Source organism: Mobula birostris, chromosome 7 (assembly GCF_030028105.1).
Source record: "Mobula birostris isolate sMobBir1 chromosome 7, sMobBir1.hap1, whole genome shotgun sequence".
Lineage (NCBI taxonomy): Eukaryota > Metazoa > Chordata > Chondrichthyes > Myliobatiformes > Myliobatidae > Mobula > Mobula birostris.
Genome location: NC_092376.1, coordinates 126,600,449 through 126,614,426, shown reverse-complemented (window position 1 = coordinate 126,614,426; position 13,978 = coordinate 126,600,449).

Here is a 13,978-nt window from a genome sequence, read left to right as displayed (position 1 = left end):
ATTTCATTTGTCACTTTCTTGTGCATTCTCCTAATCTGTCTAAGTCCTTCTGCATTCTACCTGTTTTCTCAGCACTACCTGCCCCTCTACCAATCTTTGTATCATCTGCAAACTTCGCAACTAAGCCATCTATTCCATCATCTAAATCATTTACATAGAGCATAAAAAGAAGTGGTCCCAACATTGACCCCTGCGGAACACCACTAGTCACTGGCAGCCCAGCAGAAAAGGATCCTTTTATTCCCACCCGCTACTTCCTACCAATCAGCCAATGCTCTAACATGTTAGTAACTTTCCTGTAATCCCATGGGCTCTTAACTTGGTAAGCCACCTCATGTTTGGCACCTTGTCAAAAGCCTTCTGAAAGTCGAAATATACAACATCCATTGCATCCCCTTTCCGTATCCTACTTGTAATCTCCTCAAAGAATTCCAACAGGTTCATCAGGCAGGATTTTCCCTTAATGAAACCATGCTGACTTGTACTATCTTGTCCTGTGTCACCAAGCATTCCACCATCTCTCCTTAACAATTGACTCTAACACCTTCCCAACCACTGAGGTCAGACAAACTGGTCTATAATTTCCTTTCTGCTGCCTTCCTCCTTTCTTAAAGAGTGGAGTAACATTTGCAATTTTCCAGTCCTCAGGCACCATGACTTTTGAAAGATCATTTCTAATGCCACCACAATTTCTAATGCTACTTTTTTCGAAATCCTAGGCTGCAGTTCCTCTGGTCCTAGTGACTTATATACCTTTCAGTCTTTCAGCTTTTTGAGCACTTCAACATCCTTTTATCCTTGCAGTTTCTTAGCTCAACCCACAAGGATACAACATCTTCTGATCCTATATCACATCTTTCTACTGATTTGATGCCAGTCTTCACCAGTAGAGCCACACCACCCCCTCTGCCTACCTTCTTATCCCTCCGATATAACGTGTAACCTTGGACGTTCAGCTCCCAACTACAACCATCCTTCAGCCACGATTCTATAATATCGCAACAAGATCATCCATCTTATTTCTTATACTACGCGCAGTTAGATACAACACCTTGAGTACCGTGTTTGCTATCCTTTCTGATTCTGCATCCCTAATGTTTTGGTACTCAGCTTGCTGGCTACAATTAAGTCCCATCACCTGCCTGCCCTTCCTGACAATGTGATTCCATGCTATCTTACTTTTTTACCATCCATCCTATCCTGAGTCTCTTCACTTGAGTTTCCAACCCTCTGCCAAGTTAGTTTAAACTCTCCCCAACAGTTCTAACAAACCTGCCTTTGAGAATATTGGTCCCCCTCTGGTTCAGGTGAAACTCATCACTTTTGACAGGTCATACCTCCCCCAGAAGAGATCTCAATTATCCAAGAACCTGAAGCCCTGCCCCCTGCACCAGCTTCTCAGCCACGCATCTATCTGCCAAATCATCCTCTTTCTACCTTCACTGGCGTGTGGCACAGGCAGCAATCCAGAAATTACTACCTGGGAGTCCTGCTTCTCAGCTTTCTACTAAGCTCTCTAAATTCGTTTTTCATGACCTCATTGCTTTTCCTTTCTATGTCATTGGTACCAATATGTACCAAGACATCTGGCTGCACCCCCCCTACATCTCCAAAACGTTGTGGACCCAATCTGAGACATCCCTGACCCTGGCACCTGAGAGGCAACACACCATCTGGGTGTCTCGTCCACATCCACTGAATCTCTTGTCTGTTCCCCTCACTATTAAGTCCCCTATCACTACCACTTCCTTCTTCTCTCTCTTTCCCTTCTGCACAAAAATGCTCAGTGCCTGTAACCCAGTCACCGTGGCATTCTCCCAAAAGGTCATCACCCACAAAAATATCCAAACCAGTATATTTGTTTTCGAGGAAAGTGGCCACAGGGGTGCTCTGCTCTAACTGCCTATATCCATTTCTCCTGACCCTCACCCAGCTACTCGCCTCCTGCAACTTCAGGGTGACTACTTCCCTGTAACTTTGACCTCAGTCATATTAAGATCACTGGTTCCTAAGGGTCCCCCATTGCTACCTCTCCAACATAATTTTCCAGCCGTCCAATATACACTCTCTCCTCTCTTTTACACTTTATATATCTAAAGAGACTTTTGGTATTCTCTTTAATATTATTGGCTAGCTTACCTTCATATTCCATCTTTTCCTCCTTTAGGACTTTTTTTAGTTGCCTTCTGTTGGTTTTTCAAAAGCTTCCAAATCCTCTAACTTCTCACTAATTTTTGCTCTGTTATATGCCCTCTCTAGCTTTTATGTTGGCTTTGACTTCTCTTTCAGCCACAGTTGCTTCATCCTGCCTTTAGAATACTATTTCTTTGGGGTGGATCTTTCCTGCACCTTCCGAATTGCTCCCAGAGCCTCCAACCATTGCTACTCCACCATCAACCCTGCTCGTGTTCCCTTCCAATCAATTTTGGCCAGTACCTCTCTCATGCCTCTATAATTCCCTTGATTCTACTGTAATACTGATACATCTGATTTTAGCTTCTCAAATTGCAGGGTAAATTCTATCATATTATGATCACTGCCTTCTAAGGGTCCTTTACCTTAAGCTCTCTAAACAATTCCAGTTCATTAGTCAAGACCTCATTGTAATTTGTAGACCTCATCTTTGCTACTGTTCAGAGGTCTGCACACAACTCTAATCAGGGTCTTTTCACCTTTGCAGTTTCTTAGCTCAATCCATAATGATTCTATACTTTTCAATCCTATATCACCCATTTCTAATGATTCAGTTTCATTTTTTACCAACAGAGCCACCCCAACCCCTCTGCTTGCCTGTCTGTCCCTTCAATATAATGTGTATCCTTGGATGTTAAGTTCCCAGCTATAATCTTCTTTCAGCCACAATTCAGTGATGCTCTCAACATCATACATGCCAATCCATTATTGTGCTACAAGTTCATCTCTGTACAAGTTATTCTGTGTACTGCATACATTCAAATATAGAACTTTCAGTCCTGTATTCATCACCCTTTTTGATTTTGTCCCCTTTTTGCACTGCAACTCATTACATTGACTGAAATGTTACCCTATCATCAGCCTCTCCTCACCTGCAGTCTCACTACACACTGCCTCTGTTTGTCAACCAACTAACCCATCCTCAGCCCTATTATTCCCATTCCCATACCCCTTCCAAGTTAATTTAAACTCTCTCAAACAGCTCTAGCAAACTTGCCCACAAGGATATTGGTCCCCCTTGGGTTCTGGTGTAATCTGCCCCTTTTATACAGGTTGTACCTACCCCAGAAGAGATCCCAATGATCCAGAGATCCGAACCCCTGCCTCCTACACCAGTTCCTCTGCCACACTTTCACCTGGTGAATCATCTTGTTCTTACACAACATACATAAAATGCTGGAGGAACTCAGCAGGCCAGGCACATCTGTGGAAAAGAATGAACAGTCGACATTTTGGGTCGAGATGCTTCATCAGGACCCTTCTTAAACCCATGATTCAGCCACCAGACCTGATGAAGGGTCTCGGCCCGAAACAACGATTGCTTACTCTTTGGTACCAATATGTGCCAAGACTTCTGGCTGTTCACTTTTAGAATGAGGTAGTCATGGGTTTACTGACTGTTCAGAAATCTGATGGTGGAGGGGAAGACGCTGGCCTAAGATGCTGAGTGTACGACTTCAGACTTCTGTACCTCTTCCCTTATGGTAATAGTGAGAAGAGGGCATGTTCTGGGTGATTAGGGTCCTTAATGATGGATGCTGCCTTTTAGAGGCATTGCCATTTGTAGATGTATCAGTGGAGGGGAGGCGAATGCCATGGTGGAGTTGACTGAATTAACAACACTCTGCAGTATTTTCTGATGCTGTGCATTCGTGCCTCCACACAAGATCGTGATGCAACCGGTTAGAATGCTCTCCACAATGCATCTGTAGAAATTTGCTGGGGTCCTTTGTGAGATACCACTGGAGCCTTGGAAGGAAGGGACAAGGTACTGAAGGAAGGAAGGGGGTGGGCAGAAAGGGTAGGAAGGAAAGAGAGAGGAAAGGAATGAGGGAAGGAAGGAGGAATGAGGGATGGAGGGAAGAAAGGTAGGAAGAAAGGAAGCTGGCAGCTAACTCAAGAGGCTGAGTAAGTTGCCTATGCTTGGGAAGTGAGAACAGCTCTAATAAAAGGCTTCAATGAGAAGTCATAAGTATGGTTTTATTTTGTTGTTCACTCAAGGTGAAAGGACTGGATAGGGTGGATGCGGAGAGGATGTTTCCTATGGTGGAGTATCCAGAACTAGAGGGCACAGCCTCAAAATTGAGGGGCAACCTTTTAGAACAGAGGTAAGGAGGAAATTTATTTAGCCAGGGAGTAGTGAATCTGTGAAATGCTCTGCTACAGACTGCAGTAGAGGCCAAGTCGATAGATATATTTAAGGCAAAAGCTGAGCGCTTCCTGATCGGTCAGGGCATCAAGGGATATGGTGAGAAGACAGGTGAATGGGGTTGAGTGGGATCCAGGATCAGCCATGATGAAATGGTGGAGCAGACTCGATGGGCTGAATGGCTAATCCTGCTTCTATGTCTTAAGGTCTAAGCCTAAGGTGAGCACGAGGAGAAATGAGTGGAGTAGGCAGTCGCTGCAGGGTTCACCTGTGGCCATTCCCCTCAGGAACAAGTATATCCCTTTGGATTCTACTGGGTATCAGGGCATAGAGGCTGCAGCAAGTCACTGGCACTGCGATGAGCTCTGAGGCTCAGCAGGGAAGGATAAAGCCAGGCAGAGCAATAGTGATGCAATGCTCTGTACTTAGCAAGACAAACAGGTAATTCTGTGGCTATGAAAAGGCACCAGAAAGATGTACAAGAGCAGCTGCAAAACGTTCTCAAGTGGGAGTGTGAGCAACCAGAGGTCATGGTGCACATTGGCATAAATGACATAGGTGGAAAGGGGGAAGAGATTTTGCACAGGGAGTTAGGAAAGAGGCGGAAAAGCAGAAATTCAAAGATAGCAATCTCTTGATTACTCATGGTGCTACGTGCTAGCCAGGGCAGGAATAGAAGGATGGAACAGATGGATGGCTGAGGGACTCATGTAGGGGGCAAGGTTTCAAGTACTAACATCAGTGGAACCTCTTCTGGGGCAGGGGTGACCTGTATGTACAAATGGAACTAGTTTTACCTTAACAGGAGGAGAACGAACATGCTGGCTAGGAGGTTCATTGGTGCTGCTCAGGAGGTTTAGTCTGGCAGGCAAATGGAAACCAGAGCACCAGGTCAGAACGTGGAGGGATTGAGAGGAAGGTGGATGACATGACCAGTAGGGACAGGCAGGTAACTGACAGAATGGGATGACTAGGTTGCAGTGTGTGGGTTTTAAAGCTAGGGGTATTACAGGTAAGCGTGATGACCTTAGAGTATGGATTAGTACATGTGGCCATTACAGACACTTGGTTGAGGGAAGGATGCTTAGTGTTCCAGGGTTTTGATAATTTAGCAAAAACAGAGAAGGATGTAAAAGGATGGGATGTAGAAGAAAGGTGGCGAGTTTAGTCAAGAAGGAAAAGGAAATATACATAAGGTTTAGGAAGCAAAAATCAAGTAGAGCCCTTGAGGATTATAAGAAACCCAAAAACGAATGAAAGAAGGCAAATTAGGAAAGCCAGAAGGTCATGAGATGTCTTTGGCAAGTAGGATTAAAGAGAATCTCAAGGTATTCTGTACATCAAGAACAGGAGGATAACTATAGAGTGGGTGGGACCACTAAAGGATGAGGGGGGTGGGGATTATGTGCTTGGAGGCAGAGGATGTGGTGAGGTCCTAAATGAGTACATTCCACCAGAGTTAAGCAAGGAAAAGGACATTGAGGATGGCAAGATCAGTGTGGAGCATACTAATTTGCTCTGGAATTTTGATAAAGAATGATTAACTTGGGGTGCCACAATAGCATAGTGGCTAGTGCGACACTATTACAACTTGGGCCATCGGAGTTCGGAGTTCATTTCCAGCATCCTCTGTAAGAAAGTTTGCATGTTCTTCCCATGTACACTTGGGTTTCCTTTGGGTGCTCTGGTTTCCTCCCACAGTCCAAAAACATACTGGTTAGTAGGTTAATTGGTCATTGTAAACTGTCCTATGATTAGGGTACGGTTAGATCAGTGGGTTGCTGTGTTGCACGGCTCCGTGAGTTGGAAAGGCTTGTTCCACACCGTATCTCTAAATAAACAGGGAGTTACTGTTTGGTCTCTTTAAAAATATACGGTGGATAAGTCCCCAGGGCCTGATAGCATACACACAAGCTATTGGGAGAGATTAGAAATGGGATTGCTGTGACCATGGCCAATATCTTTGTGTCCTCTCCAGCCACAGGCAAGGTCCTGGAGGACCGGCGAGTAGCTAATGTTGTTCCGTTATTCAAAAAGGAAACTAGAAACATAGAAAGCCTACAGCACAATACAGGCCCTTTGGCCCACAAAGCTGTGCTGAACATGTCCTGACCTAAGAAATTACCCAGGGTTACCCATAGCCCTCTATTTTACTGAGCTCCATGTACCTGTCCAGGAGTCTCTTAAAACACCCTATTGTATCCACCTCCACCACCATCACTGGCAGCCCATTCCACGCACTCACCACTCTCTGCGTTTTTTTTTTAAACTTACCCCTGACATCTCCTCTGAACCTACTTCCAAGCACCTTAAAACTGTGCCTTCTCGTGCTAGTCGTTTCAGCCCTGGGAAAAAGCCTCCGACTATCCACATGATCAATGCCTCTTATCATCTTATACACCTCTATCAGGTCACGTCTCAACCTCCGTAGCTCCAAGGCCGAGTTCACTCAACCTATTCTCATAAGGCATACTTCCCAATCCAGGCAACATCCTTGTAAACCTCCTCTGCACCCTTTCTATGGTTTCCACATCCTTCCTATAGTGAGACGACCAGAACTGAGCACAACACTCCAACTGGGGTCTGACCAGGGTCCTGTATAGCTGCAACATTACCTCTCAGCTCCTAAACTCAATTCCATGATTGATGAAGGCCAATGCACCATATGCTTTCTTAACCACAGAGTCAACCCGTGCAGCAGCTTTGAGTGTCCTATGGACTCCAGCCCCAAGATCCCTCTGATCCTCCACATTGCCAAGAGTCTTACCATTAATACTATATTCTGCCAGCCCTCTTACAGCCCTCCACACTATCCACAACACCCGCAACCTTTGTGTCATCACCTTATCCCTATACTAACCTATCCCTCCACTTCCTCATCTAGATCATTTATAGAAAATCACTAAGAGCAGGAGTCCCAGAACAGATCCCTAAGGCACACCACTGGTGACCGACCTCCATGCAGAATGTGACCCGTCTACAACCACTCTTTGCCTTCTATGGGCAAGCCAGTTCTGGATCCACAAAGCAATGTCCCCTTGGATCCCATGCCTCCTTACTTTCTCAGTGAGCCTTGCAAGGGGTAAAGGGTAGTCCTGGTAACTATAGGCTGATAAGTCTCACGTCAGTAATAGAGAAGTTACCGAAGAGGATTCCTAAGGATAGGAATAATGATCAATTGGAAACCCAAAGCTTAATTGGGGGTAGTCAGAATGACTCAATGAGGGCCAATCATGTCTTACTAACTTGATTGAGCTTTTTGGGAAGGTGATGAAGCTAATTAATGAAGGTAGGCCTGTGGATGCTGCCTATGTGGATTTTAATGAAATGGTTGACAAGATCTCTCATGGGAGGCTCATACAAAAGATTAAGATGTATGGGATACATGATGAATTAGTGAATTGGCTATTGGATTCAGAACTGGCTTGCTCATAGAAGACAGGGTAGTATTTGATTTTATTCCAGGTGGAGGTCTGTGACTAGTGGTGTTCTACAGGAATCTGACCTAGGACATCTGCTGCTTGTTATATATAAATGACCGGGATGAAAACACAGATGAGTGGGTTAGTAGTTTTGGAGACAATATGAAGCAAGGTGGTGTTGTAAATAGTATGGAAGACTGGAAATGAATACAGCAGGATATTGATCTGTTGTGGATCTGGGTGGAGAAATAGCTGATGGAGTTTAACCCATCAGGGTGAATGATAGGGTAAAATGTGAGGTGTTGCACTTTGGGAGATCATATCTAAAGGGATAGTAAGTACTTTGTGAATGTCAAGAAGGATATTTGTCCCATTCGTGGCTCCCTGAAAATGGCTACACAGGTTGATAGGGTGGTAAAGAAGGCATATAGCATGCTTACTTTTATTACTCAAAATTGAGTTCAAGAGTTGGCAAGTTTTGTTTGTTATACCATTCTAGGGGATTGCATTCAGTTCTGGTTGCCCCATTTTAGGAAGGATGTCAAGGCTTTGGAGAGGGTGCAGAAGAGGTTTACGAGGATGCTGCCTAGATTAGAAGATCTGTTCGTTAAGGAGAGGTTGCACAAAGCTGGATTGTTTTCTTTAAAGCAGCAGAGGCTAAGGGGAGATCTGATAGTAGTTTATAAGATTATGAGAGGCACAGATAGAGTAGACAGCCAGTAAGTACATTTTCCCCAATGAGAAATGTCTAATACCGGTGGGCATGCACTTAATGTAAGAATGGTTAAGTTCAAAGGAGATGTATGGGACAAATTTTGTTGGAAGTGGACTGTGGTGCCTGTGAGGTTGATGTAGGTAAAGAAGACAGAGGCAGTCAAGAAGCTCTTAAATAGGAAATGAAAGGATAATGCACATTCAAAGTTCAAAAGTTCGAAGTAAATTTATTATCAAAGTATATATATGTCACCATATACAACCCTGAGATTCATTTTCTTGCAGGCATACTCAATACATCTATAATAGAATAATAACTGTATTAGAATCAGTGAAAGACCACACCAACTTGGGCATTCAATCAGTGAGCAAAAGACAACAAACTGCGCAAATACAAAAAAAAGAAGTAATATAATAAATATGTAGGCAATAAGTATTGAGAACATGAGGTGAAGAGTCCTTGAAAGTGAGTCCATAGGTCATGGGAACATTTCAGTGAGGTCAAAAGTCCATCTTATCATTTTAGGGAAACATTCAATAGTCATATAACAACAGGGTAGATGTTGTATTAATCCTGGTGGGAAATGGGAGAGGGGAAAAGAGAGAATGTCTGAATTTCATGGGATCCCTCTGGTCGCTGTCTCGGAGGCTGTTGTCAGGCTGTCTTTAAGGAGGATAAACCCTTCCAAGGCAACAGGCCCTGATGGAGTATCTCGTAAGGCTCTGAAAACTTGTGCCAAACAACTGGCGAGAGTATTCAAGGACATTTTCAACCTCTCACTGCTACAGCTAGAAGGTCCCACCTGCTTCAAAGAGGCAACAATTATACCAGTGCCTAAGAAGAGTAGAGTGAGCTGCCTTAATGACCATCGTCCTGTAGCACTCACATCTACGGTGATTGAAATGCTTTGAGAGGTTGGTCATGACTAGAATGAACTCCTGCCACAGCAAAGACCTAGACCCACTTCAATTTGCCTATCGCCACAATAGGCCCATGGCAGACGCAACCTCAACGGCTCTCCGCACAGCTTAGATCGCCTGGACATTACCTATGTCAGGAAACTCAACATTTAATACCATCACATCAGCCCCACAGTCCTGATCGACAAGCTACAGAACATGGGCCTCTGTACCCCCATCTGCAATTGGATCCTCAGCTTCCTAGCCTGAACACCATAATCTGTTTGGATTGGTGATAATATCTTCTCCTCACTGACGATCAATACTGGTACACTTCAGGGGTTATGAACAGCCCACTGCTTTACTCTCTCTCTACCCATGACTATGTGGCTACACATAGCTGAAATGCCATCTATAAATTTGCTGATGATACAACCGTTGTGGACAGAATCCCAGATGGAGACGAGAGGGCGTACAGGAGTGAGATATACCAGCTAATTGAGTGGTGTCATAGCAACAACCTTGCACTCAGTGTCAGTAAGATGAAAGAGATGATTGTGGACTTCAGGAAGGGTAAGATGAGGGAACATGAACCAATCCTCAAAGAGGGATCAGAAGTGGAAAGAGTGAGCAATTCCAAGTTCCTGGGTGTGAAGATCACTGAGAATCTAACCTGGTCCCAACAAATCGATACAGCTATGCAGAAGGCAAGACAGCAGCTATATTTCATTAGAAGTTCAAAGAGATTTGGTTTGTCACCTAAAATAATCAAAAACTTCTATAAATGTACTGTGGAGAGCCTTCTGACAGGCTGTATCACTGTCTGGTATGGTGGGGGGGGGGCAACTACTGCACAGGTTAGAAAGGAGCTACAGAAAGTTGAAAAATTAGTCAGTTCCATCTTGGGTACTAGCTTCCATAGTATCCAAGAAATCTTTAAGAAGCGGTGCCTCAGAAAGGCGGCGTCAATTATTAAGGACCCCCATCACCCTGGACTTGCCCTCTTCTCATTGTCAGTGTCAGGAAGGAGGTACAGAAGTCAGAAGGCACACAGAAGGCCAGCAATTCAGGAACAGCTTCTTCCCCTCTGCCATCTGATTCCAAAATGGATATTGAACCCATTTTTTCAATACCTCATTTTTGTTAAATATTATTTACATTTTTCCACTATTTTTAATTTATTTAATATACAGCTAAATACTTATTGTAATTGAGTTACTTATTTATTTTTTCCATATTTTCATGTATTATATTGTACTGCTGCCACTAAATTAACAAATTTCATGACATATGCCAGTGATATTAAACCTGATTCTGATTCTCAACTGAAGTGAATGGACTCACATTTTAATATATATTATTTCTGCTTTACACTATTTTAATCTATTTAATATACATATATATACTTACTGTAATTGATTTACTTATTTTTTTTCTTTCTATATTATCATGCATTGCTTTGAACTGCTGCTGCTAAGTTAACAAATTCCATGACCCATGTCAATGATAATAAACCTGGTTCTGATTCTGATCTTTGATTATGTTGGCTCCAACAAGAAGTTGGAGGGGAGGCTGTTTTCTGTCATGCTTTCTATGCGTTTGTCCATAAAAGCTGGTAAGATAGATGGAAGCATGCCAAATTTACTTTGCACCTGAGGAAACAGTGAGCTTTCCTGGTGTCTAATAGATTGGACCAGGATGGGGTATTGGCAGTATTCACTCCCAGCTGTGTGAAACTCGCACCATCAGCACTGTTGATGTAGACAAGAGCATCTGCACCACCCCCACTTCCAGAAACCAGCTCTTCTGTTTTGCTGACACTGAGGGAAAGGTTGTTGTTATGACACCAACTTAATAAGTTCTACACTCAGCAGCCACTTTACTAGCTACACTTGTGCACCTGCTCGTTAATGCAAATATCTAATCAGCCAATCGAGTGGCGGCAATTCAATACATAGAAGCATGCAGCCATGGTCAAAAGGTTCAGTTGTTCAGACTAAATATCAGGATGGGAGAAGAAATATGATCTAAGTGACTTTGACTGGGAATGACTGTTGGTGCCAGACGGGGTGGTTTGAGTATCTCAGAATCTGCTGTTCTCCTGGGATTTTCACACAGAACAGTCTCCAGTCTTTGCAGAAAATGGTGTGGAAAAACAAAACACATCTGGTGAGTAGCTCTCTGAGTGAAAATGCCTTATTATTAGAGAGGTCAGAGGAGAATGACCAGACTAGTTCAAGCTGACAGGAAGGAAACAGTGACTCAAATAACCATGTATTTCAACAATATTGTGCAGAACAGCATCTTTGAGTGAACAACACATTGAACCCTGGAGTGCAGCAGCAGATCATGAACTGACATTCAGTGGCCATTGAGTATAAGTTTAGAAACTGTGTTACATATTGGTACCATTGACATACTGTAGGTAAGAAAAAGGATGGGGTCCTGAAGAGAGAATACAGAGAAAGGATAGTAACCTCTGATTGCTGCCTGTGTCATGCATCACTGAGGGTAAGAATAGGATGATCTGGCAGATAAATATGCGGCTAAAGAATTGGTGCAGGAGCCAGGGTATCATATTTATAGTTCATTGAGATTGCTTTGAGGGAAGGTATGACTTGTACAAAAAGGATGGTTTGCACTTAGTTCAAAGAGAATCAATATCTTTGTGGAAGGGCTTTCTAGAGCTGTTGAAGAGGGTTTAAACTAGTTTGGCAAGGAGGTGGGAACCGAACTGATAGGGCAGAGGGTGAGGCAGTTGTATACCAGCAGATGTAGTGTGTAGTGAGATTGTGAGGAAGGAAAAGCAGTTGATAGGAAAAACTGAGTCAACAGAACAGGTGGAAGTGTGTCTATTTTAATGCAAGAATTATTCAGAACAAGGGTGATGAGCTTAGGTCATGGGTCAGAACAGGGAACTACAACATGATAACCATTATGGAGAGTTGGCCGTCACAAGGGCAGGAATGGCTACTGCATGTTCTGGGGTTTAGATGTTTTGAAAGGGACAGGGAGGGAGGTAAAAGGGGTGGGGTAGCACCACTGCTCATCAGGGGTAGTATCACAGCTACAGAGAAGGGTGAGGGCATGGTGGAATTCTCTACTGAGTCAATGTGGGTAGAACTGGAAGAGAACAATAAAATATTGGGGCTATTGTACGGAGACCTCCCAAAGAGTAACAGAGACACTGAGGAACAGGGTTGTTGTCTACATGGTTGATGTTAACTTTCCAAATATTTATTGGCACCTCCTTAGTGCAAAAGTTGACACTATGGGGAAATGTTTAATTGGAATAGGGGGAATTATAATGCTATTAGGCAGGAACCTGGGAGCACGGAAGCACGGCAGTCAGCACAACGCTTTACAGTACCAGCAGCTCAGGTTCAATTCCCACCACTTCCAGTGATGAGTTTGTACATTCTCCCCGTGACTATGTGTGTTTCTTCCAGGTGCTCCAATTTCTTCCCACAGTCCAAAAAGGTGCCATTTGGTTGGCTAATTGGTCATTGTAAATTGTCCTGTCAATAGACAAGGATTAAATCAGGGGAATCCTGGGCAGGGCGGCTCAAAAAGGCCAAAAAGACCTACTCTGTGCCGCATCTCAATAAATAAACAAATTGGGAACATGTGTATCAGGGAAATGCACAATGGAAATGTGGAAGTTGTTTAGGGTGCAACTACATGGGGTTCTGGATATGTTTGTTCTATTGAGGGAGGGAGAGCATGATAGGGTGAAGGAACAATGGCTGACAAGAAATGAAGAGCATCTTGACAAGAGCAAGAAGGAAGCTTACTTCAGGGCTAGCAAGCAAGGATCAGACAGGACTCTAGAGAGTTACAAGATCACCAGGAAAGGAGGTGAAGAATGGACTTTGGAGAGCTAGAAGGGGATAAAGCATTCTACATGTATATGAGGAACAAAAGGATGACTAGTGTGAGGATAGGACTGACCAGGGGTAGTAGAGGAAACCTGCTAGGAGTTGAGGGAGGTAAGGGAGGACTTTAATGGATACCTTGCTTCATTATTCACCAGAGAGAGGTTCCTTAACATTCATGAAGACAGTGTAAAACAGACTGATATGCTAGAAAATGTCAATGTTAAGACACGGAAAGTGCAGAAATTTGTAAAAACATTAGAATAGATAAGGTCCCAGGGCCAGATGGAATATACCCCAGATTACTACAAGGAAGCAAAGTAACAGTAAAGACTTATCTGTGCCTCTGTTGCTGATATTTGCAACCTCTTTGGCCACCAGATGACTGAAGGGTGGAAAATGTTATTCCTTTGTTCAAGAAAGAGTGGAAGGACCACCCTGGGAATTTTAGACCAATGAATCTTACTTTAGTGATGGGAAAATCATTGGGAATAATTCTTAAGGATTGGATTTACAAGCATTTGGAGAAGCATGGTCTGAATAGGGACAGTCAGCAGGGCTTTGTGAGCAGCAGGTCATGTCTGCCAAGCCTGATTGAGGTCATGGAGGAAGAGGGGGACCTTGGGGTCCACATCCACTGATCCGTCAAAGTTGTTGTGCAAGTTGATGGGGTGGATTAAGAAGGTGCATGGCATGTTGGTCTTCATTAGTCAGGGAATTGGGTT